Here is a 6000-nt window from a genome sequence, read left to right on the forward strand (position 1 = left end):
ATTATTATTATTATGATTATTATTATTATTATTATTATTATTATTATTATTATTATGATTATTATTATTATTATTATTATTATTATTATTATGATGATGATGATTATTATTATTATTATTATTATTATTATTATTATTATTATTATTATTATTATTATTATTATTATTATTATTATTATTATTATTATTGTGTACAGGTTAATGTAAGCGACCTGCCTTAGCCTCGTCACTACTTCGTCGAGGTTAGGCTCGACTCTTACCAGTATATGGGGTCAGTTGTACTCATACTACACTCTGCACTTCTTGTGCAGATTTCGGAGTTGGTCCCAGCGGCAGTACCATAGACTTGCTCGGATTTCAGCTACCCACAGGAGACTTGAGGTATAACTACACAATGTCCGCAGTTTTGAAGTCCCCGTCTACTTTATTTTAGCTGTGTGTTTTCTTTAAGATAGCTTTATTTTATTCAGACCCTTATTTGTATTATTCTAGAAACTCGTGCACTTGTGACTCCAGTTCTGGGATGGTATTTACACATCGCGATTATTATGGATTATTCACTTTATTTCAGCATTTATTTCTTTGTTATTAATTAATTTAAAATTTTGTTAAAATGGCAAATTATATTTTAACGTTGGCTTGCCTAGCAAGCGAAATATTAGGCGCCATTGCGGTCCCGAAGGTGGGAATTTTGGGTCGTGACAAAGTCCTAATTTTAAGATTTCATACAAGAGATTATGAGTTCAAATATACTGTGGAGTTGGAAATAGGCCATGCATGTGACACAAAGTTATAGTATGTAGGGTTAATGAACCATTTTGGGTAGTTTCTTGTTGAAATTGGTTGAGGGATGAAAGGATCTCCATTGTAGAGCCTTGTTGTCTATTTCACATGTTATGTGTTTGACAAAATTCTTAAGAGAGTTACATCATGAAAATTCTTCTAATTACTAACCGATTTTCACTATCTTCCTATAAATTGTTATTGCTAGAAGTGTTGGGGCGATGTAGTAAATTAAGAAAAGCTCGGACAAGGTATGTTGGCTAAACTTTATCTCTTAGAATCGAATTCCATAATGTTCCCGTAAGTTCAAGTATGGTTGGCTCAAGATTTCTAATTTCTATATTCCGGGTTATCTCCTATAAACTTGACTATTCCGAATGAGCTTTATGTTGAAAGATATATGTTCAAAGTATAGTTTGCGTATTCAAATGTTATGACTTTGAATCGTATTTTAAATGAAAACTAGTATACCAATTGGGTGAGAAAAACTCGATGTGCTTATGTCATGACCCAAAACCTAACCCGTCGTGATGGCGCCTATCTCAATACTAGGCAAGCCGACAATCTCAATAAACCACATATCTTTTAAATTTGAAAACATAATGATTAAATTCAGCGGAAGAAATATCACAAGTACAAATATAAATACTCCCAAAACCCGGTGTCACTGAGTACATGAGAATCTAATATGAATACAAGTATGGAAAATATGGTCCATAATAGTCTGAGACCAAATACAGTAAACAAGGAGATAGGGAAGGAGAGACAAGGTCTGCAAAACACGACAGCTACCTCGAAATCTCTGAAAAATCAACTGTGCAAAAGAATCAACACTTGCTATGTCCGTTAACACCTGGATCTGCACACGAAGTGCAGGGTATAGTATGAGTACAACCAACTCAGCAAGTAACAATAATAACTAAGGAACTGAAGATAATGACGAGCTACACAGTTATAGTTCACTTTCAGTAATTCCAGCAAAGAATAGACATGCTTTCAAATCCGGCAGTTTAAGTCAAATCAATTTTATACAGTTCAATTTCATGTAATCCGTATATAAAATCTTTCAGAGATTTCACAACAATGACAGATAACAACCAAGTGCAACAACAAATGCAAAGCAAGTACAGCCTCTCAGGCAACAGTCACTCAACTCATCACAACAGCTCAACCACTCAGCTCTCAACCCTCATTACTCACACTCAATGGGTACCCGCGCTCACTGGGGGTGTGTACAGAATTCGGAGGGGCTCCTACAACCCAAGCGCTATAATCTGCACAGCCAACTCACGTGCTGCACGGACAACTCACGTGCCTTAGTATCAATTATCTGGATCCACACGGCCAACTCACGTTCTGCACGGACAACTCACGTGCTATAGTATCAATATCTGGATCCGCACGGCCAACTCACGTGCTGCACGGATAACTCACGTGCTATAGTATCAATATCTCACAATCAGTCCCTTGGCCTCACTCAATCATAAATCTCTCTAGTTTCTCGGTGTAACGACCTGACTTTTCGTTTTAAGAATTAGTGTCCCGTTCAACGACTTAAGGTCTTGAGCGACTTCGTATTATATGTATTGACTTGCGTGCGTGGTTGAATTCAGTTACCGGATGATTCGGGGTGATTTGGGACACTTGGTCCTAAAACGGAAGTTTAAGTCTTAGGATTTTGACCATAGTCGAAAATGTGTGAAGACGACTCCGAAATGGAGTTCCATCGGTTCCGTTAGCTTAGTTGGGTGATTTTGGACTTAGGAGTGTGTTCGAAAAATTATTTGGAGGTGAGTAGTAGAATTAAGCTTGAAATGGCGAAAGTCGAATTTTTGGAAAGTTTGACCGGGGGTTAACTTTTTGATATCGGGATCGAAATCCGATTCTGGAAATTTGAATGGCTTCGTTATGTCAATTATGACTTGTGTGCAAAATTTGAAGTCATTCCGAATTGATTTGATGTGTTTCAGCACAAGATATAGAATTTAAAAGTTCAAAGTTCAAAGTTCATAGATTTTGATTTGAGATTTGATTTGTCGTTTTGATGTTGTTCGATGTGATTTGAGGCCTCAAGCAGGTCCGTGTTATGTTATGGGACTGGATGGTGTGATTGGACGGGGTCCCGAGAGGCTCGGGTGAGTTTCGGGGTGGTTTCAGATCATTTCTAGGCCATTTATAGCTGCTGGTTTTTGGCTACAGTAGTGTGCTATGCAATAGCGTGGAATTGGCCGCGATCGCGAAGCACAAAATGGGGGAAAATGGCCAGTGAATCGCGATAGCGGAAGGCCTTTCGCGATCGCATAGAGGAAATTTTCTGCTGCACTGACCCGACTTTGGAAGCTTATATCTCGCAATCTATACGAAATTTGGAGATGATCCAAACATAAAAGTTGTAGCCCTTTGTGTATAGTTTTCAGAAAGATAAACCATTTATCATTTGGAGTTATGTACAAAAGGTTATGGTAGATATACTACAGGCTGCCCGCGAAGAGTTTGGAAATCTCTGTTGTATAGGGCTAAATTTGGAAGCTTATATCTCAAAATATATAAAGAATTGAGAGATGAGCAACAAATAAAAGTTATAGTCCTTGGAATCTAGTTTTCATAAAGTTAAACCATTCATCATTTGGAAGTTTGTACAAAACGTTATGACCATTATACTAGAGGCTATCCGAAAGAGTTGGGAAGTTTGTTCTTCGCGATCGCGATTGGTTTTCCGCGATCGCGAAGAGCAATTTTGGGGCTGAAAAATTTTGTGCTTCACGATCGTGAAGCATATTCTGCGATCGCAAAGAGTAAATATCTGGGCAGTAGCTATATTTCGAGATTTCAGTCATTTTTAACATATTTGGAGCTATGGAGCTCGGATTGAATCGAATTTTGAGGCGATTTTCACCATATGGATTGGGGTAAGTGTTCTATATCCTAAAGTGATTATACTTCATTATTATATGGTTATATTTATTATTTATTTCGGATTTAAATGGAAGAAATCAAGATTTTTGCAAAATCTTCCAAAAACAAAAAATTAAGATTTGGAGGTCGAGTTGTTATCAGAATTTGATAAAATTGGTATGTCTGAACTCGTATCGGAATGAGTGTTCGGATTTCATGAAAATTATGTCGGGTTCCGAGGGGCGGGTCCCGCGTTGACTTTTGTTGACTTTTTAGAATAAATTTTTAAGTCGACGTATTATTATCCGGAATTGTTTCCGATGAATTTTAATGGAGTTATACAATTAATTTGGATAGATTTGGACGGTCTGGAGGTCAATTCAAGAAAGGATACGATTTTGGAATATCTGCATAACTTCAAAAAGGTAAGTGTCTTGCTTAACCTCGAGTGGGGGAATTACCCCTTAGGCATCGAGTCTTATGTGCCATTTGTGAAATGTGAAGCCGAGTACGTACTCAGGCTTATATGTGAAAATTTTCTTGGTTTAATGTTTTAGGCATTCTTATGTATTAAATTAGATAATTGTTGGCATTAGTAAATCCTTGAATTATCACGCCTCGTTCCTTATTTGTCAAATTTGTATTTTATATAATAAATTTATTGTTATTGTCACTTAGATTTTATGTGAATTCCGTGTGTTTATTGATTTGATATTTTCTTGGAATTAAATCCATGATGGAACCCTTATCTGCAAATATTTATTAATAAGTTTAAATTGAGGAGTTAATATAATTATCAAGAATTTGGAATAATGAAGGCGTTGCCCTATACTGAGTATTTTTCACCTCTGTTGATTGTTTTGAGGTTTATTATACGTTGTGTGGAGCCTTGGGCTATTTGTTGACAAATTTATTGATTCTGCTACATATTTGGAATTTGGTTGTGGTCAGTGGAAATTGTGATATGAATTGTTCTATTGTGTTTTGGTTTAAACACTCTCCTTGATGTTATTTATTCTTCCTACCTTGCTTGTTAATGATATACATGTGCTTGGTAAGGAAGAGTGTAAAACACGAAGGGTGATGCCGTGCCATTTGAGAGTGTAAAGCACGAAGGGTGATGCCGTGCCATTGAGAGTGTAAAGCACGAAGGGTAATGCCGTGCAATTATTTTTATGTTATCATATATTCATGGCACGAAGGGTGTTTCCGTGTAGGCGAGGGCGAGAGACATACATTATATTGTGATATGATTTTGTTGTATATACATTCATGTCTTTATCTTGAGATGTTATTGTGCACCTATATTTTTTGTGTGACTTGTAGTCGTTGTTGCTTCATGTATGCCTCCACTTTATTTCTTTTATTGTTATTGGCATTTCTCCCACCTAGTTGGTACTATTATATGTATTCACAGTGAGGAAGATATAAATGCACGAAGGGTGTTTCCGTGCCAATTGATTTGAATCAAATATATATATTGGGTGAGAATGAGCTAAGTGCACGAAGGTATTGCCGTGCCATTTGATGTGATATGTTGAATATATTCCTCACGCCAGGAAAGTTAAATGAGGCGTCACATGATGACTTTTATTCGAAAGAATTATATTAGAAAGATATTTATTTGAAATAATTATATTATAAAGATATATACTTGAAAGAGGTATATTTGAAAGATATTTACTTGAAAGAATTATATTCGAAAGGTATTTACTTGAAAGAATTATATTTGAAAGATATTTACTTGAAAGAATTACATTCGAAAGATATTTACTTGAAAGAATTATATTCGAAAGATATTTACTCGAAAGAATTATATTCAAAAATATATTTATTGAAAAGGATTATATTCCAGAGATTTTTATTGAATAACTTAAATAAAATATGTATATTCTGAAAGACCTGATTAATTGGTTGTACTTGTATTTATTATTCGTTTGTGCAATATTTATGGTGTTCCTGTTACCTTGCTATTTAAATCACTAGTTGATTGATGTTGCTCTTACTGCTATTTGTTTTCTATTATTTTTGTATGCTATATTGCACAGGTTATTAGACTAGTGAGTGTCTTGACTGTACCTCGTCTGTACTCCATTGAGGTTAGTCTTGATACTTACTGGGTACCGACCGTGGTTTACTCATACAATACTTCTGTACATTTTTGTGCAGAACCAGGTATAGGAGATATCAGACTTGAGCAGAGTTAAAGCGGGATCGTAAGGATTCAAGGTAGAGCTTCTTGGTCATCGCAGTCCCTTGGAGTCTTTTTATTTCATTGTACTGTTAATTTTTAATCAAACAGTATTGTATATTCAGTCCTCG

The sequence above is a fragment of the Nicotiana tabacum genome, chromosome 2 (genome assembly GCF_000715075.1).
Source record: "Nicotiana tabacum cultivar K326 chromosome 2, ASM71507v2, whole genome shotgun sequence".
NCBI lineage: Eukaryota > Viridiplantae > Streptophyta > Magnoliopsida > Solanales > Solanaceae > Nicotiana > Nicotiana tabacum.